At 38.6% G+C, this 21,345-nt stretch overlaps 1 long non-coding RNA gene across 1 annotated transcript; it reads left to right on the top strand.

Moving 5' to 3' along the window:
• Positions 1 to 1,391: 1,391 nt before the first annotated feature.
• Positions 1,392 to 20,865, top strand: LOC128073941 (uncharacterized). Its single transcript, XR_008202936.1, has 3 exons — positions 1,392 to 1,483; positions 9,754 to 9,875; positions 19,977 to 20,865. It is a non-coding gene; the product is annotated as an uncharacterized LOC128073941 (long non-coding RNA).
• The last annotated feature ends 480 nt before the right edge of the window (positions 20,866 to 21,345 follow it).

The raw sequence follows: 21,345 nt of genomic DNA, 5'->3' as shown, positions 1-21,345 counted from the left end.
AACAGATTCTATTTGAAACTATCTTATATTTTAAAGACTTGCAAGGTAGACCTAATAGGGGAAAATAAACTATGATAAACTATGTTTTTATTTAACTCATGACATGATAAGGAAAAGAAAATCCATCTAGTTGAACTCACATACATCTGAAATAGTCTTCATAGAAATATGGAAAAATAAGGTCTCTATAATTTGATACATGTTCATAAAAAGAAGTGTATTTCATCAGCTCTATGAAAAGTTTGAGATATAAACATAGCTGAATGAGATAATCTGTTGAGAACAAAATGTGTCGAACAACCTTAATTTGAAAATTAAGGGGTCAGGGAGGGAAAGCTGAATTTTTTAGAGGAGCATCAAGAGAACCCAAGACACAGTGAAAGGCAAAAATCAAGTCACCGTGTCCCCTAAATGTGCTTTAAATTCATAGCTTTAATAACTGCGTGTGGCCTTCAACACTTGATTTTTTTTAATTTAAGGATGCACTACTACTCTTAAGTTAAACAGCAGCTGTTCAGCTCAGAGTGATACAATCAGTGTTTTATGTTGTTCTTGAGTTTTTGAAAAAGGCATATTCCAAAAACTGACTGCAACCATAGACTGACTACAACAGAGCTAGGAGATGGCGGTTTGGGAAAATGCAAACAAGCACTGCTTTATTGTTATTTATACTGATTCTTATCCTGTCATTCTTTTATTACTTAAAGAAAGAGCAAGTTAAAAATATGGTGGGAAGCTATTGCATTGGCAGTGGTATATGCATTTCCTAAAACAAACAATTTAAAGGCCCATTAAACAAACATCTCTCATTCTTGACATAAGACCACAGTGTTGCTATCTGCTTTTTAAAGCCTGATTTACAACACAAGGTGTAGAGTGGAATAAAATTGTGTGAGAAGCATCTGATTAGGGCAGTTATAAACATCTCCACTGTCAAGGAATTTTATCTCAAGGCAGTGGTCAGAGCTACACTGTCTTCATCTTCTTTCAGAAGCATTATTCTATTTTGACCAGGCTCAAGATAAAAATATAGGATTTATACATGGTTTTCCTGTGATGTATGAATAACTGTTGCCGGAGAATTGCTGTCACTACTTCATAGATAATATTGACAATTGCATTATTTATGATTCAGGAAGACAAGATGCTCTATGCATGTGCTTATTCAATTTCTATTAATGTATCTATGGCACAAAACTGATTGGTAATGGTGACATTACAGTGGCTAAACGGTGGCAGCTGTTTATGTATAAGACTGTGTAGTGGAAATGCTAAGTCATAGCCTGAACCAGTGATTGAGCACCTGGTGAGAAGGCAGGGCCAACCTAGGGGAGATCAGGTGTGTGCAATGCACCTGAGTGATTAGAAGAAATAGAGCCAGGATCTGTTCTTTCCCAGACCTCATTTAGGGATTGGCAGTAGAAGTGAGGTGTTATTATCTGGGGATCCCTGTCTCCTTGATGATCTTATAGCCCTTCTGAAGGTAAGCAGTTTCTTTATCTTGTTTTTTTGCCTACTGCTGTTGTGTCTGAGCAGATCCTCACTTCTTGTGGATTGGGATCCACAATCTTGTGGATTACCGCTGTTTTGTTGCATTTTCCATCATGTTACAGACTGAAATAACTGATTTTAAGTGATTCTGGATCTGTTCCTAGTGGAAGTGGAGTAGAAAGGCTGCTGTAGCTGACTATTATCTGTTTTCTTGTAGAATTGTTTCAAGTTTTCAGTGGTGGAGTACAAGCAGGGTAGGCACTTGAAGTCTGGGACCAGGCAAGTTATGGTGCGTTGTGGAATTAAACATCTCCTCATGACTTAGGGGTCCCCTGTACCTGTAACACAGTTGGTCTATGCTAGAGCTCTTTCCCTGCCCCACTATGGGTGTGTTGGCCTGGGGAGTCTTCTTTGAACTTTTTTGGGATGTGCCCCTGGTCCAACCAGCCCTGAGGACCAGTAAAGGTGCTTCTGGCTGGCTTGCCAAACTGAATTGCGGAGTCAAACTCTATAACTACAAGATAATTTTAAAGCAGGTAGGTTATTCAGCACTGCATGTCTGCTGGGCACAGGTAAACATCCTTATTTATGGGAAGGGGCATGCATATTCTTAGTATTTCTAAGACAAGGAATGGTTATTACAGTTATTTCTGGGAGTTCGTTATAATATTCCATACCCATTCTATGCCCTTAACCTGACCCCTAATTAATGCTTCTACACATGCATAGTGCCTCCTGGTGGTTATGGGAATGAAGACTGTACATCATCTTCGCAGTGTGCTTCTGACCCCGGTGTAGTTTGAGGAAATATTCCATCTTCAACTGGTTCAATTTCTAGGATGGTTTCTAGGATGTGGCTGCTTGGACCAATCAGCAGGCTCCTTAAGTTACAGTTGAGGTACCCCATTATCTTTTCCATTGCTTGTTCTCAACCACTTTTACAATTTTAACCATATAACAAATGAGCTCTTCATTCAATAGGGCATAAGACTGTGGATATTTGTATGTTTACCTTGTACCTTGACAAGGAATGCATATGCTAAGAAGGCAGAGCATCCTTGTTGCTATTGATAGTTAGCCTGGAAGCTGAAATAGGTCTTGATCGTAAATTCCTGGCCATAGTAAATAGCAGGCATGGCTTAAGGGCATATTCACTTTGCTTACTAGTAGGTTAGTCACCTTCTCCTGGTTTCTATCTGGCCAAGGCCATGTTTACTCTGCAATTGGAGCCTAGGAGATCACTAGATTTGATATCTGAACTGCTTTCTGTTGACTTTCTTGAAACTCTAAGTCCAGATTTGGGTGCTCCTTTGCTCTGAGATGTTCAGAAAATTGCTGTGACCTCAAAGGTCAGAACAGCGTGGTGTATATATATATGTAATGTAAATACACTTGAAAGGCTAGATTTAGCCTTGCTTAGTCTAGGATATCTTAGATTTGCTTTATTACAACTTTTGAATTTTTTTATTCCCCTGCTGTTGCTGTGAGGTTCCTGGCACCAGCAGTGGCTGGCTCCCACTTCACAAGTTGTCAGGTGACTTCTCAAGCAATAGGGAAATGCTGAATCCCTGTGGAGTCTTTAAATTATTTATTGTTAATAGGTAGCTTAAAATTAGCCTGCCTGCCACTGTGTGAAACATAATGAGACATTAACACCTCATTGCTTTAGAAGAGGTGGGAAGGGGAACTGGCATGAGTCGCAAGAAGCTGTCAGTAGCCATTCAAAGAAATGCAGCATAACCATTACATTCCTGCACCCTACGCTAGCAGTATAGCTTCAATAAATAAAGAAGATATATTTGTATAACTTGAAAATAATTCCTTCTGTATGAAACTGCAGAAAATGAGAGTTTGGAAAATATGTGAAACCATTACTTCTCTTGCCAGTTTTTGAGAGGTTGTTCCTTTTATATCTGTAGTTAGCATCACTGCATAAGCATCAAGTTTTTTCAGAACTTCAGTGTGGGATCACAGAATAGCCCGGGTTGGAAGGGACCTCAAGGATCACGAATCTCCAACCCTGTGTCACTTGCAGGGCCACCAACCTCCCCATTTAATACTAGACCAGGCTGCCCAGGGCCCCATCCAACCTGGCCTTGAACACCTCCAGGGACGGGGCATCCACAGCCTCTCTGGGCAGCCAGTTCCAGTACCTCACCACCCTCACAGTAAAGAACTTCCCCCTGACATCCAACCTAAATCTTCCCTCCCTCATCTTAAAACCATTTCCTCTTGTCCTTTTTTCTATAGCTATTATTAAATTGAATGTAAGCTTTCAATTGTAATTCAGTAGTTATCCAGGAAATCATATTGGAGTAATTAGAAACATTTTAAAAATTATATCTTTTTCCTTGGGAAAAGATGTGGATACTAGTGTGGTGTACGTTACAGTAAATACTAATGAAGAAGACATTATCTGTCTTCTTACACTGACACTCTGTAGTAGTCAGTTTAATAATGAGAAATAGAACAAGAAGGCTGATAAAAGGCTCAACATTCAATTCTGAGGCATAATAACACTTCTCTCTCCAGACAAATGCCGTGTAAACTATACCTCTGTACAAGCAAGGAATTTTCTCTTGCAGCTGTTGGGTTCTGCTTATAAACTCACAAAGTTGACCTCCTTTGTTTCATTTCATTCAGAGAACTCCTGTATCAGTAAATCTAGATATATCTGAAAGCAGATCCTCGTTGTTATGGTCTAATTTTGAACGCTGTAGCAGTTGAAAGTGGATGGATGGCTAAAAGTTAATTGGCATACATTTCTTTCCTGATCATTTTTTTTTCCTCATGAATTTCAATAACACTGGTCCATTTATGATCAGAAGTTTTTTAGGCCAAGTTATCTGGATTGAGTTGATACAGACTTATAGTGCAAGTTATTTAGGTCATGGTATTCTCTCCATTTTCTCCATTTCCCTTATGCTCTTGGCAAGTCCAATGCTTTTTCTAGTTCTACAATTTCTATTCTTTTTTCTTCATCTTCTGAATCAATATAATTCAAGGAATAGAACTTCTTCCCATCTCTCATTCTAAGATGTCTTGCTGTCGGGAGTTTATATCCAATATTTATCTTCAGTGCACTTGTCTTAATGTGATCCCATTACTTACAGAGATAATCTAAGCAGTCATTTTCAATTTATCATTAGAAATAGGAGAATTTCAGTGTGTTGTGGTTTAACCCAGCAGGTGGCTAAGCACCATGCAGTTGTTTGCTCACTCCCTTTCTTTGCATTGAAATAGGGCGGAGAACTGGGGGGAAAAATAGTAGAACTTGTGGATTGAGATAAGTATTTACTAAGATGGAGAAAAGGATAATAGTTATGACAGTATTTATATATGGATGTATATAACAAGTGATGCAAAAGGAATTCTTCACTGATGCTCAGCCCCCTGAGTGTTGGAAGAGAGAGAGAGTTAAACTGTCATCCCCTTCAGAACTCCTGCATGATGTTATATGATATGAAATATCCCTTTAGCCAGTTTCAGTTAGCTGTCTTAGTTCTGTTCTTTCCCAACTCCTTGCACCCTTTGCTGAGATTGGTCTTGGCTCTGTGCAACACTGCTTAGCAGCAACTACAGACATCAGTGTGTTACCAACATGTTTTTCTCCTAGAATCAATGAACAACATCATACTAGACGCTCTGAAGAAAACAGTTCCATCCCAGCTGAAACTAAAACACAATGATATTAGTAATTTCAATCATAGTTTGGAACTTGATTTTGCTAGAAATTGTGCAACCACATTCACCCCAGACCTATGGCATCAAAGCCACTACAGAGCTTAAGGCCACATAGACAAAAGGAAGTTGGGTTTTGTTTGTAACGGAGCTAGTATAGGTTGTAACTCCATAGTGTTGCATTGGCAGGACTGATTGTGTGGGAAAGGTGGAAATGAAGGGTGCGAAGGAATAGGTAGAGTGTTCTGCCTCCTCCATTCAGAAGTGGCTCTACCTCTTGTGATGCCTAACCCTTCATCGATCTCTGTTTTATATCCCCAGAATATTAAGTCAGTCTGGTAGTGTGATTATACTTATTTTTCAGTGTACCTTTTTTGTTTTGTTTCCCTCTTGGAAAAAATGTATAGTAGAACTTAATGATGACAGAAGCTTCTAACCTCTGAGAAAAAGATTTGAGGTGTGCATGCTTGCTTAAATCTGATGGGGAAGGAGCTATTTTAACTTCAGGGGGAAGAAATTCAAAGGTGTACAGGGCAACACATCAGAAGTACGTTGTTTACATTAATCTTGCATCCTTTCTACCACTATAATATCATGGACGATACTAAATTGAGACATCTGATGTTTGGATTCAAGAAGGTTATATGTCCTCTTAAATGCCTAATGAAGAAAACAAATTGAAAAGAAGCTTCAAGCTCCATTCACAGCTGCTCTGATTCATGGCTGGGACTGAGTACAGATGTATTCTATTAGGTGCATACAGAAGTTTGGAAAAAAAATTGGCTAGAAAGTATTACTAGTTCTGTACACTTCCACTTTGTTATTGAGATCATTCTCAGTCTGACGTCAATAGACTTCAATTTTGTCAAACCTATTTGACAATAAAATGAATGCAGTAACTGCACTGTGCTGTGTGGCACAACTGTGTTTTTGTTTTTGTTTTTTTTTTCCCCCCCAAAATATCTTTAATTTCAGCTGTGAAGAAATAGCCTATTTTGCAGATGTATTGTTCAGAGATCCACGGCCTACCCCTGGATTTTTGTTATTAATTTGAAATCATTTGAAATATCTGTGGAGTCTTGAACAGTCCTGATGCTCTTAGGGATTGTAGGATGTAAGTGAATGCACACCTGGATTCACTTTTCAAGACCTTTACCACCAATTTAACTTCTTCTGTGCCTTGAAAAACTGTAATTATTGGTAATGTTATAATGCAGTATCAACCCTGTAAAGTGAGTATTGTATATATGTGTGTTGCATGATGATTTTCAGACAGTTGAGTACTTTTTCTTTCCTCTTTTAGAGGATTAGTTCAAATTTCTGGAGCTATTAATAAAACAAATAGAGTGAGCACATTTTAAACCAAAGCATAGTTATGGCTACCAGCTAGTGCATCCACTTCGCTTACTGTCCCTGGTAGCTGATTATAAGAGTGAGTGTTAACACTGAGGAAAGATTTGATTAAAAGCCAAAATTTTTGAAACCAGTAAGTGATCTTCCCCTGTGCACTGTATAACAAGTGTGGTGATGTTTCCAGTTGTGTAGTGCTCATTCATTTGAACATTAGTCCACACTGAGTCACTAGATATTCCAATGCGTTTGTTTAAACATTATGCTTAATGAAAAGGGGGGAAAAGTTAACCTCTCATGAAGGTTAAGTGAAAATGCTTGGCTCTGGTAATTTTTCTGTTCTTTAATCTAATTAATCTAATTAATATGTAAAATATGAAGCGAAGAATGAAGTAACTCGCCTATATAGGCTTCAACTATGACCTCTACCATAGCAAAATTATCTTTTGTTTTAATGCATGCTGTATTCTGAGATTTGTCTTCAGAACACTGTTGACAAAAATGCATAGCTAATTTCAATGACTACGTTAAAAAAATGCTGTTTGATAGAGCGAATTTTCAGCTACAAAATAGTGTTATTGTGCTCTTTGTGTCTCCATGGAAATAAATAGGAGGCATTACTTTCAGAGTGAACAACATAGTTACTACTAGTGATCTTGCAGTTCAAAACATTCCACAGAAATAATCTGTATGTTCTCTTTGAGTTGTTTGTAGAGAGGTACTGGACTGCAGCATGTAGTTATGTAATCCATCATATTCTGAGGGGTGTGCTTAATTCATTTACACCAATGTTTACATTCAAATGGCATGTTTTGAAACTCAGGCTTTTTCAATGTTAATTTCCTTCTTTTCATGTAAGGCCATTGCGTTGAAAATATACGTAATATTTCTCTAGCATCACAGTTTCTGTATCTCTACATCAACAGTCATAATCCTCAAATTTTAAGCATGTTGTATGCATACTACCATGTATCTCAAGGTATGTTGTTTGTCACTACAGCGTTAACTCAATACTGATAAGAAGATGGAAATAAATTCATTATAGTTATACGTGTGAGGACTCTAGAGGGCTCTTCTAACCCAAGCTTTTCTGCTATGTGGTACCCCTCTTGGGTCTTAAGCTGTATGACAAAGAATGAGCATCACTCAGCAAATTTGACAAACAGGTGGGAGTCTCTTTGTATCACTGGGAGGCCCAACATTCTGGCAAGTGACATGCTTTTGAACTGTTTCAGACTTCATTCTTTTTCAAATTTCAAGCATCTCACTATTTGTCTTGTGCTAGTCCTCTCTTCAGTTTACAGTTCATGCATGCCTTTCCATTGTTCTAACAGCAGACATTGACCTACCCAGAACATGGAAACCTTTTCCTAATCATTTGCATCCAATTCATTTGAAAATGTGATATACACTGCATTCTCCTTGCAACAGACTTTAAGCAGTCTGGCTTGCTGAAACACCCCTGCCATATTAGAGTACAAGCCTGATATTACTGCTCTCTTCTTTAAGTCTGAATGTACCACGTGTCAAACCTGACCCCCTTAACATTCTGTTATTGTCATAGCATGCTTGCAGGCAAAAGACCATAGGATGTGCAACTGCATGGTTTGGTATCTTCATATGATAGGCCAACACTTCTTGGCAGCCTTTTCCTCAGAGGTCCAGGTTCTAGTGCAAGAATGGGATCAAAAACTGATGCATCCTCTAGTAATAAAAGCCTCAGATCTATGTCTGTCTTATTTATAAGTTATTCTCACTCTTTACCCCATCTTACTTCCAAGAAGCAAGAGCAGATTTGTCAGCACTTGGCTCCTGCTCATCCCCATATGGTGGGTGATTGCTCTAATATCCTTGAATCAGTCCTGTAGCAGACTGCTTGACAAGTTAAGTCAGACCACTGTGATGATGAGCTAAGGCAGATGGTGATTTGCTGTAGCCTGCAGCAAGAGGGAGACAGTTACATGTATCCTCACCATAGGTCTCTAGAAATATTTTAATGAATGAATATTTGAAAATCTTTTTCCTCTTCCTTTTTCTGAGTGATGAAGTTTTTTCCCATAAGGACAATTTCTGTGATTTCACCTTTTCTTGCAGCATTTTCAGATAGGCTCCCCTGCAGGCTTGTTTCAATTTCTTTAGCTTATTCCTCCTACCAAAACATATTGACCAAAATATGAAAGGCCATGAATCCCACATCCTCCTCAGTCAGGATGAGAACACAAACCTGCCTGAGGAACCAGTTGTAGTACGGGGCCTTGTCTGAAGTGATTATATGTGTTCATATTGGTCTGCTCAAAAGGCAGGAAGGTACTCTCAGGTCAAGATAAATGTGAAATCCTTTGCAGACTCCAGGACTAGCAGGTTATGTAAAATGGCTTCTTGGGCATATTGTTTTTACACAGGTTTTTTTGTTTGTTTGTTTGTTTTTTTTGAATGTAACCATCTAGAAGAATGTAACCAAACTAGCAGAAAACTAGGATAATAGGAGTAGACTGTTGGATCCTATCTGCACTGTACTATGTGAATTTCTCTTAGTGGACTGTCACCTTTACTTTTTATTTTCACTTTTATTTCTTGTCCTTCTGGAGGGTATGCAGGTATGGATGGAAGAAAGTTTGGCTGGTTGGTTTCTGTTGCCCTTCAGTTATGTTGTCTTTGTAATCTATTACACACAAAACAAGAGAGGATCTTTCTCTTGTTATAGAGAAAGCCAGGGGAAAGAAAAAAAAGTATTTTCTTTGTTTGAAAACTGTAGCAGATGTCTGTGGCAATAAAAAGGCAATTATACTCGTATTATCATGAGAATTTCCAGCAGGAAATCTTGACAAACTCAAAGTTTACTTAACTGAGATAAATACAGTAGATAAATAGCAAACTGAATTTAGTTTACTCTTGTACACAGGTGTACTACACATTTCCTCAAGCCATGATTCATAGCCATAACCTTTCCTAATCACAGGCACAGCAAGATATGTCAGGAGTGGAAATGTTATAAAATACATCTATAGATCCGAACTTTCTCCAGATTTTCTGGTGTATTTAGGTCTGATAAACAGGTTTGGGCTCATGTGGTTCCTCTGTATTTGAAATACAGGAAGACCCAACTTGCTTGTCACCCTAGATGCACTTCTCTGAGGTTGAAACATTTTGCTTGAAAATATATGAAGGATGTCCTCTGCTGGCATGGAGTCCATGGCACAGCTAAGAATTGATTTCTTTCCCCTCTTACAGCATCCTGGGAAGCAGCTACTCTCTGAGGTTGCTCTGATTTATACTGGGAGCAAGGTAGACCCTGGCAGCACTTTGAATCTGGGAGGCCTATGATAGCAGGAGAACAGCAATATAAATAACAGGTAATACTCCAGGAATTTGGAGAGTTCGGCTCTTTGAGCAAAGATGCCAAACAGTACTTCAAGAAAAATTCTCTGTTCAATATTGTTTCCAGGCAGGCGAGTGAAAAATATGTAAAAGCCAGATGTACTCTGTTTATGCTAGTTACTGAAACTAAAAAAAATCCACATATATGTCTAATAGTGCACCACATTCTTCTAGCATTAATGTTTGTTGAATTAGTAACTTTCACCTCACTGAGACTCCACATGTATATTTACAGAATCACAGAATCATCTGGGTTGGAAGGGACCTCAAGGATCATGTAGTTCCAATCCCCCTGCCTAGCAGGGCCACCAAACATCCACATTTAGATCAGGTTGCCCAGGACCCTGTCCAATCTGGCCTTGAACACGTCCAAGGACGGGGCATCCACAACCTCCCTGGGCAGCCCGTTCCAGGGCCTAACCACTCTCCTTGTGAAGAACTTCCCCCTAACATCCAACCTAAATCTTCAGAGCCGAGTAGAGAGGGACAATCACCTCCCTGTCCCTGCTGACCACCCCTCTCCTGATGGAGCCCAGGATCCCATTTGCCTTTCGAGCTGCCAGAGCGCACTGCTGGCTCATGTTAAGTCTCTCATCCATCAGGACCCCGAGGTCCTTCTCTGCCGAGCTGCTCTCAAGGACGTTTACTTCCAAAAAAAAAAAAAAAAAAAAAAAAAAAAATTTACTTCAACCCTTGCTTGCAAAATCAAATTTGAATAAGGCTATTTATGCTTTCTGTTTTCTTTCCTATCTCCAACAGCAGGTTAGAAACATGCTATTGTTTATGATTATGCTGTTATACTTACAATACAGATATACCCCCTGGGATATATTGACAGCAGAAAGAATATTGCCTTTAGGACCATCACTGTCTTACTGAATAATACTTTTCACTGTATTTGGTTATTATGATTATATGTTATTGAGTTAACTTCCGGTGAATATTCAGTCTTTTTGCCTATCTGCTGGTATACAAGTCATATTCAAAAAGAAAAGACTTTCTTTAGACAGAAAAGGCCATTCTATGGTTACTTAGAAGCCATAGCATTTCAATAAAATATGCAGACTACTGGACAGCTTGTTTTGTCAACAGTTTAATTTTCTATAAAATACTGCATGCTCTACTATTTTTGAAGGTTATCATTGATAGACTGTATGTGAAAGGATGGAACACTAAGTCTTTGTCGCCCAACATTTCGCTTTGCTATTCAGTATATGTAAGTACATCTGCATCTCTATTTTTTGAATTCTCTGAATCTACCAAGTTACTTGCAAGGACTTTAGTCATCTCAGTATCTGTCTTCTCAAGAGAGTTGTCGGGCTATTGGAAGAAGCATAAATCAACAATCTAAAGTTTTTACTCTGTGTTATGCCAATTGCCATCAGTATGTTGTTCCAGGAATCGGGGTTCACTAAGCATGAGGGTCAGTCTTCCATATACTGTTTTGCCTAGCTCCATGTCCTGCACCACCAAGAACAAATATCGGAGAAGCTGAGTTTTCTTTTTAATCATGGTCACATGTACATCTTCTTCCCTATGTGATAAGCATAAGTGTTACAGCAAACGCTCTAGTGTAGAGAACTGCAGGATTGAATGTATAATTGGAGTCTGGCAAGTCGATTTGAAATCTGGTTTTGGTTTCAGTCCATTGTGATTGAATTCTGCCTATTATGAAGTAACTTGAGTGACAGTAGGTAGTAATTTTTCAGTCAGATAGTGGTGAGGCACTGCCCAGAGAAGCTGTGAATATCCCATCCCTGGATGTGTTCCAGGCCAGGCTGAACGGGGTGCTGGGCAGTCTGAGCTGGTGGGTGGCATCCATGCCCATGGAAGAGACTTGGACTGGGGGAATTTCAGACCCCTTCCAACTCAAACCATTGTGTGATTCTATGATTTCAAGATAGACACGATATGAGGAAAATGCAGTAGCTAACAAACACTTGAAAGTAAGTGTCAGTGTTCAACAGGGAGATTCAGTCACACAGAATAGCCTATACCAATTCTCAACAGGATATGTCAAACAGTAAATGGCCAGCTGGTCCTATCTGAGGTCAGGATGTTGACCAGACTTCAAGATTCCTTCCAGGCTTATGCTTTGTATTTCTGAAGGGCTGCCTTAAAAGGTGATTTGGTGATTCTCCTCATGCTGGAGCTAGCAACAGGAAACTTTTATTTTGTCTATAGCTGTATGCACCTACTTACTGGGGCTGCTGGTTAACTTGACAGTGACAAGAAATGAGAAAACTCTCCTGTGTACAGTTTTAAACCCCTGGGGAATTACAGTGGACTGCAGGCCCAACACGTTAGCTGCACCACAGCTCCCTGTGGGATTTAAGCTGTGTTTTTCTTCCTATGAATTCCTGAGAATCCATGGCAGGTGGCAGAGCCTTTAGTCTAATGTGGAGCGGCCTTGAAGCTGTTCTGATGCATTTCAGTTGCTTCAGAGATGTGATTGCTGTGTGGACTACAGCCCAGCATGCTTCTGGCAGCCCTGCCGTGCATGGGGGAAGTGGATGCTGTGGATTTGGCTTAATGAGCTAACTGCTGGGGACCAGATTTATGGCATCAGCACTGTACACAGGCATGGCAGAGACCAAACAGTAACTTACAATTTATGCCTGAGTTTACCCATTGCTGTAATCAAGGAGTATCTTCTCCCTGCTCTGAGCCCAGCAGTGCTCAGAAGATGGGTGCACAGGTGTATAGCCTAAAGATTAAAACATGGTCCTCAATTTTGGTTGGTGTGAGACAAAATAGAAGGAAAGCCAGGAAACTTGTCAAGGAACAGATTGTAAAAGCATGTTTAATTTTATTGTCTGTGAGAGAAATGGCAGTACTAGCTAAAACCCTGTGAGCTGTAATTGCTAGTACTGTACTGCTAATTAGTATATGTTATAGCCTAATTTCTTCTATCATAGAAGGTATCTTTTACAAAAATTTTCTGTGAAGTGGTCAAACATGCAGGAGGCTATTGATAGGTGTTTTGTTTTACTTTTTACTGCTGAAGCAGTGCTGTTATTTCACATCCTTGATTTTTGAAACTGGCTTTCTCCCTGACAGTTTCTCCCGTCAGAAGTTGTTCTCAGTGCTCCTCATTTGTTGTTCCCACTGCTGTAGCAGACAGCCCATGCACAAGACTATATTAATTCTACCCTGTCAGAATTTGCAAGGAATACTATACCAGGAAGGACAGGAGTTTAGAAGGGTCATCACACGCAACGTCTAGGGAATGTTTGTTTCCAGTTTCATCATACAGTAGTCATTGTGATGTTTCCATCTCTCCTCTTCCATCCCTACTGAGGTGGTATAGGGCTGTGAACTTTTGCCTTGTGGTTTGTAAGACTGTTGAATCAAGGTGACCAGCATGGTGCTCATTCTCCTCTCAAATCCTCATGCTAGATCTACCCTCTGCAATTCTCTCACGGAAGCTGTGCTGTCTATTTAAGATGTCTGTGTACCTCAGAGTATATCCCCATGTCATTCTTACTGCACGATCTAGTGCTGCTGATATAGCTTTTTTTGAGTGTCTTCTACACTCAAACATTTTTGAGCCTCTTGTCATCCTGAAACGTTAGCAAATGACTACTGAGGAAGAAAGATTGCTTTAATATTTTAAAAATTAAGATGATTCCGGAGGCACTTTTTTTTTTTTTTTTTTTTTTGTGCTGCCTTCTGGTAAAGACAAAATCCTGTCAGTAAGTGCTTCCTATCTATTGAAAAATGTCTTGTTCCCCATCTCTGCCCTAAGTGATTCTGTCAGCACTAAAACACACAAGTATGTGCGCACACACACACAGAAAAGCAAGCATCAAGAACAGTGCAGAAATGCCTTGCTCTGTAACTATTTCATTAGATGTAGATACTAGGTAGCTTTATTTTCACTGATTCAAATACTTCTGAATTTAGTTGGACTATTCACAGACATGAGGTTACTCAGAGATTTTTGCAGGTTTGGAGCCTTGTTTTTTTTTTATTTCCATTTTCCTTATGTAAAAATACAGTTGCATTTTAGAAAGTATGCCACAGCGTAAAGTATCAGAAAAATAGATTCACCTAATCACATATCATTCTCTTTTTTGCTTGTTTTTTAGTAGTATTGATTTATCTTCTAAAAGGCTTCTCCTGATTTTAGACGGAACTGAAATCAAATCCCTCAGGCTTTGACTGTGTTGCTGGAGAAGCCTATTAGGATTTTTAACATTCCAAGTTGCTTTCTGAACAGATTGCACCAGCTCGCTGATGAAACTTGAGCTAATTACTCTAACGTTGACAAATGCACTAGAGCAAAAAAGTCACATTTAATAAAAAAAAAAAAACTCTTGAAGAGAAACAGAGTAGATTCAGAGTGTAATAGAGCTTTTTTAGAGGAGGTTTCTTTAGGGAGAGAAGGAGAAAAGAAAAAACCCTGCTATTTAAAAAACGGTATTTGCCTTCTCTGATTATTTTTGAATTAATGTTAATGGAAAACATTTCAGTCCTTAGAAGACTGAAATAAATCCATTTGAGAGTCGGTAGAAGTTTAGAAACACCCTTTATCCAGTGGTCCTGCTCTGTTAAGGGGCACCAAAAATGTCTACAGAGCTTTTTGGTCTATAGTGTCAGATCAAGAGAGATGAGTCCTGATCACTGAGCATAGCCATCATTACCACGTGCTCCTGCAGTACGCGGTTCTCCAGTGTGCCAAGTTGACTGGTACTTCATTGAGTTCCCCAAACTTTCCTCACCAGAGGTAGATAAGCATTTCCTACGAATTATGAGGGAGTTGCTAGCAGTGAGAGGCTGTGTTTCAATAGCATATAAACTATAAAATCTATAGGTATGGTTAAATTCAGCTTTAGAACGTCCAGATTATGTATACTGGAGAAATATGGAGAAATGCAAGTCCTGAAATAAGGATAACTTCACGCTCAGGCACATCAATTGAAAAATAGATTATTAGCTATGTAATAGTGCACTCACAATGAAGGGAAGCTGACAGTAATAATATTGTACCATCTTTTAATTATTTTAAAGACAACTTTGGAAAAAAAAAAAATTAGAAATCGAAGACATACATGCACATTAAATGTACTTCAAACACATTTAAATCTGCCCAAATTTTGAATGTCAAAGAACAACCAAAAATGCTTATCTGATTGCTCATCTTTCAGTTCAGTACTCATTAAGTTTAACTACAAGCAGTGCAGCTGTGACATGAAGATTTCCTGCCATTTAAACTTACTGTGCCTTAGAGAAATGTACCTTCACTTTCTTTTTTTACTGTTTACTTAATAGTTTTGACCTTTTAGCCAATTGTCCTTATCCATCATTATAGTGCATGATCAATCATTTTGTGCCTTGTCATCTACAAAATATTAGCAAGAAGGAAAAGTTTTATATTTCTTTGCCTTTCTTGAGATTTTATTGGATTATCTTCATGTCTACTAGCAGGAAAAAAAAAATTACTTTAGTTTACACTGGTTTAAATTCATTCTTTCTTGAATACAAATGGAAGGAGTTCAGTGGAAGTTTAATTTGTTAATTTTAATTGGTATTTGTGGTCAATATTTAAAATTCACCAAACAGTGTGCTTGTGAATCACTATCTTCCTTGTGTATTGTTGAGCAATAAACAGAGGTTAAAATAACCCATGGAAACATGAGCCTGTGCACACACCTTACACATATGTATGAATGTGCTAAGGATGGTTCTTCAGTTAAACCAGGGCTGCAGGTTTCTGAAGATAAAGATCACCTTCATCACAACTACCTTGAGCAAAGATGAAATGTTCAGGAACTTAAAATTTACAAAAATAAAGCCTCACTTTAACAGGACTTGTCTAGATCACAGAACAGTGCAAAGATTGTGAGCTAGGAAGGTCACTGTAATAAAGAGTGACAATGCAAAAGTTTCTGATTAAGATCTGAAAACAGTCTGCTCTTACCAAAATGCTTTTCTCTATTCAGTATAGCATTGTTTAAACGCCTCCAATGTTTCTGTTCCCAGGAGTAGCATGTGAACAGCTTCCCAGAGGAGCCCTCTGTTGTGTTCCAGTGAATAGTATATACAGTTACTGGAACACAGTACAATATTGCTTGTGATGAGGGTTAAGTGATTGCTATGTTCAAAAGGGCAGAGTATTCCTCAAGTCATTCTCTTAATTTGGTGAGTGCTTGGAGAAATCATGTTTTTTATGTATTTGTTCTCCTTTTCCTGATAATAAACCAGAGGTAACAGCACTTCTCAACTTCCCGTGGGATATAGATGAAGATCAGGAAACAATGCATAAAGATGTTTGTAGCTAATGCATGGTGACCTGGTAATGGGGGCACCTGAAGTACTTTTATACCACTTCAGCAAAAAACATTCATTTGCATCCATAAAGTCTAAAGTATCGTGTCTATGTTTAAATATATCTTAGATCTTTTTTTATTGGTCTATGTTCTTTTTTGCTTTATTCCTAGAAAGGGTTGCTTTGTGTTGATGTGTCATGGAGGTAGTTAGGTAAACAAGAGGGAATGAGAGAATGTGGGGGAATACATATCAGATGAAGTAAGAGGGAGACCAAGCATGTAACAAACCTTGAGCATGCATTATTTGTACAATTATTTGGCATTCCTTCTTAACTGCAACATGTCAGTCCCCACAGTACCCGTTAGCAGCAAGCATGCCATTCATTATACAAACCTTTGAAGCATTCCAATTTTATTTGGGATAATTGGGGTTGTTCTAACAACAGTTTTTCTGTGATCCTAACGCAGAGCATGAAATTGATAATATAAAGGAAGGTGAAGATACAAACATACTACTAAGTTTTGGGGCTTGTAAGGCAAGTTTTGAACAGGTCTAGTTGTAATTCTTTAAAATATACATATGTCCCTTTGATGTTGGATCGAAGTAGGAGCCAGACATAATACTAGCAACTTAGTGGCTTCAGTGGTGAACGGCAACTGAGTGGTACAGAAACAGGGGAGCATGCTTTGAAGTGCTTGATATTACACAGGAAAATATGCACTTCAATAAGAATGTACCATGTGCAAGAGGCTGCTGTTGAGATGAGCTTTAAAGTCAAAAGAAGGGCAGGAGCAGGAAAGTTCATGTTCAGGTTTGTATCTGAACCTTCTTGAAGCTTGTGGGGATATTCATTTCCTCAGTCAGCACAACTGATAGAAAGAAGCAAATTTGAAGTTGAGGTCCAAATCGAAACTTTCAGGGTTGATGGATCTGCGTTTTCAGTTCCAGTCTGGTTTTGATCTCTAATACCTTTGCACTTCAGCAGCTTTTCAACAGTGTAGTTCAAAGGGCTCTATAAAAATGGAAGGAAGAACTATATAGTTAACCTTATTATTGCTGAATACAATCCATAGCACAAAGCTGTGTCTGGGGAGGTGGCTTGTGAATGGCCCCCCAGCCCTGCAGTGGTACAGATAGGAATACACCCCTATTGCTCTATTCAAAAGGGCAGAGTATTCCTAAAGTCATTCTCTTAATGAGGCAGCTTTTCTTCAGCTGATCATACTCTTATAATAATTTTGAATTAGATGTTTAATGCTTATTGAATGCAGGAAATAACTAATGCAGTTGGAGTGAATTCAGGATGTCCATTGTCCACTGATCAAAAATTGGCAACTTATCTTCTTTGCTTAGTATCAGAATGTTCATTCTATAGGAAACATCATTCTTCAAAGTACAGTTTAATTATTTCTGAACTCAAGTGCCTGATTCTCTATACAGTTGTGCAGTTGTGCTGTTATTTGCAGGACTACAGTATTACAAATGAGAATTGATCTTCATATCTTGGGGCAATAAGCCTTTTATACAGTTTTCACACATCCCAAGGCTTTATGCAGGGAGATGTCCAAAAATCTTGATATTCTTTTGTCTGGGGTGGGGGGAAGATCTCTCTAGTACAGTGCCTGTATTATTGAACAAAATTTGTTCTAGACAGTGTTCTTCCTATCTTCCTTTCTCTGATTCCGAAGGAACAGTAAGAATTCATAGTGATAGTGTCTACAGGTGTAGTGTTGCTAAACAAGTGCACTTTTCCTTACAACTAACACACTTCAACAACAACAACAATGAAAAAGCAAAGAAAGAAACCACCAACAACAAAAAAGCTCCTTTTGACCTTTAGATCATATCTGTGGCATATACTGTTGAGTTTGCCCTGCCAGCTGATGAATGTTGTAATGAGCCAGAGGTTGTGCATCTTTATTTTAATATCCCCTAAATGTTCACAACAAAATGTAGTGAAGGGTTAGACAAACTTGTCTAAGAGAGAAAAAAAAAAAAAAAATTACAAGCCAGTGAGTTCCACATCTTTATTTTGTGTAAACAGAAGGAAAACTTTTGTAAGATAACTTCATCAGTTTCTTTCAGCTAAATTGAAGAGCAGTGAACAAGCACTGCCTAGCCCCTTCATCTGCACCTCTTATGATTTTTTGTCTTCTGTTATGTCTTCCTTCACAAAGAATCAGAAGCTCTGCAATCTTTTTTACTCTTCATAGCCTTTCTAACATCAATATTATTACTAATTCTGCTATATACTTGTTGAGATTTAAAAATGCTATTCAGTCGAACTCTGAATAGCAGAAACTTGAAGCAAACAAAATGGTGCATTAAATTCATTTTAATAGGGAATTAGAGGGAAGTGAAGTGACTGTGAAGAATCCATTCAATCATCCTACTGCAGAACATTTCATATGCTTTGTAATACTACAATGTTCTCAAACAACATGGCTCCATGAAATCCTAGTTGGGCTTGGCTTTTGGCTCTTCCTAAATCCCTAGCCAACATCTCTCCTTAAACTAAAATCATTTGATTTTAATCATGATTTTCAATAGTTTCTTTGAAAGGGAGCTTAGAAACAACTGTAGCTATCGTAGCACCTAACTTCACTTTCTGTCTTTATATCACCATCTCTAACTTTATCTCTAGAGAGATTTACTTTCACTGTAAAGCCATTGGTATAGATGTACTGAAAATATGAGTTTGGTGAAAACAGAAGAATATGCACATGCATGCAGCTGAGAGAACTAGATTGGGGAAAAATAGTGACAGAAGATCTGAATGGTGCAGCTGAACTATGCCTGCTTGGCATAAGGAAAACAGATAAAAATAATTCCTTTCCCAAATTAGCTGTAACATCGCTCACTGCTACAAGCAGGAAAACTTTAACTCCTTTCTTGGTACATGCTGGGCAGTTTGGTTTCCTTGGATTTTTATTTTTTTCATCTATTGTCTGTTACAAATACCCAACAAGCAATACCCAACTCTATTTTCACAGACAATAGCTGGTCCAGCAGCTCTCTCTCCTTGTAGACTCCCTGGCCTTTGCTTACTCCTGTTTTCATCAGCACCACCTGTTCATGCTCAATGAGTCTTAACCGTCACCAAAGAGTTAACTTGCGTCTTTACACAAATAGAAGGATAAAAATTTCTAATGGGGTGAATGAGAAACAGTAATGATTTTCTCTTTGCAATCAGTTACTGTTTGTGCTTAGGCTGCAAAATTTACATCTCTTGTTAAGAAGGATTAGTTTCTTTCACTTCTTGTTTGGTTAAATTTTGTTTTCATGCACCAGCAAAATACTGTAATGCTTGGTTTGCAAAACCTTCCAGAGAAAATTATACGTGAATATATCCATTAGAGGCACCTTTTTTAAAAGCAGTAAACAAAGTAAAAACAATAGATCATGAGTTTGAGAAGGCTGCCTTTTGCAACTAAATTTGAATTTCATTAATCTGAATTATACACACAGATTAAAAGAAAATTTGGGGGGGGGGGGGGGGGGAGGGAGGGAACACTGTACAAAGACAGTGGACAAACCAGCAAGAGAGGAGGAAACTGTTTTAAAGTGACTTATATCCAACCTATATCAAAGGTATGTGTTAGCTAAGCCTGATGTCCATACCCCAAATGACTGAGTATAAATGTTTTTCATGTGGGTTTTTAATGTTAACTGACAAGGAAAGGCAGTCACTTAAAAGTATTTGACATTCATAAGCATCTGAAAGACTTTCTGTCATCTTCTATTTATCCATTCACTAGACTAGAAAAAGCTACAATGCTTTGTTTTTCTCCTTTTTCTCTCAGGGCATCAGTCAATGCATGTGTGCCAAAACCTCACTCTTCTCATCTATGCTTTGTGATGCCCATGTCTTCTGCTGCCTTTTCTCTCTCCACTGTCACCAAACAGCTTTGGTGTACCTGGGAATAGAAAGGAGTGCCACATCTGGAATTTTCAGCTCTCAGCCTGACCAGCTTACAGAGAGCATGCTCCTGCTCCTCCTGAAGGCAGTAGAACTGCCCCTTCCAGCAGGAGCAAAACCAGATTGGTTGCCAAGGGAAAGCTGCCACAAAGCTGCCACTGGGAGGGAGAGAGAAAAACAAGAAATATTAAATATAAGTGCAGATGTTTTCCTTGAGAGCCTTGTTTTTCTGACACAAAATAGGAAGCTTTTATTTAAGAACATATGTGTGGATAATGTTCCTCAAAGCATTGGATTTTGACAGTTGTGCACTTGGTTTGTATATTTTGACATGTAACAATCTAAGCAAAGGACGGGAACATGTGGGTTTTGAGTTTCATGTCAGTGTTGTTTGGTGTTGGTTTTCTTGCTTGTTTGTTGGGTTGTTTTTTTTTTTTTTTTCCCCGTTGCTTTTGTTTTTGGGTGCTTTTTTTTTTTTAAAAAAAAAAAAAAAAGAAAAAAGCATGAAACATTCTTCTTAGATGTCTGAACTAACTGTATGTTACATTTACATTTTTAATCATGCTCAAGACTATTAATGTAAAGATAGTAGTTCATCAGAATGATTTAAGGCTGTCCCAGGCTTAAGGAAGAATAAAATATACTTTAAGTGTGGGTTCTGCAGGGTGGAAGGAATTGAAGGCAACCTACAGGGAAAACAGCAGAAATATTTCCGAAGGCTTCTAGGTAATGTAACTGGCATAGGAAATACATAAGCACTTTGCGTTTGTTACCTCTGACCAAATAAAGAGACTTCTCATTGTCAGTGCTTCTTTGATCCTTTTAAGTTGGTCTCCTGGTTAACACAAGCTTATGAGTCTGCCTGTCTCTTGCTACTGGTAACTACTGAATGTATATTATCTAAATTTAATCGTTTAATCATCTTGCAGAGAATGCTTAGGATGCGTTTGTCTCAGAAAGTTTCAGGGAAGTAGGCAGTCCAACAAATGTTGCTCTAACAGGAAGAGAGGGGAGGGAAGGTCAGATTAGCCACTGGAAAATTACTATCGGAAAGATTTGGGGGAATCAGCCAACACATGCATGTGCACACCTCTTCAAAGGATCATAGTATGACTTGATTTGGAAGGGACCTCAAGGATCATCAAGTTCCAACCGCCTAGCCACAGGCAGGGCTGACAATCACTTGATCAAGTGCTAGATCAGATTGCCCAGGACCTCATCCAACCTGGCCTTAAACACCTCCAGGAGTGGGG

Source organism: Tympanuchus pallidicinctus, unplaced genomic scaffold (genome assembly GCF_026119805.1).
Source record: "Tympanuchus pallidicinctus isolate F22 unplaced genomic scaffold, pur_lepc_1.0 scaffold8, whole genome shotgun sequence".
NCBI lineage: Eukaryota > Metazoa > Chordata > Aves > Galliformes > Phasianidae > Tympanuchus > Tympanuchus pallidicinctus.
The sequence above is the reverse complement of the archived record's forward strand: the minus strand, read 5'-3'. Positions and strand labels throughout refer to the sequence as shown.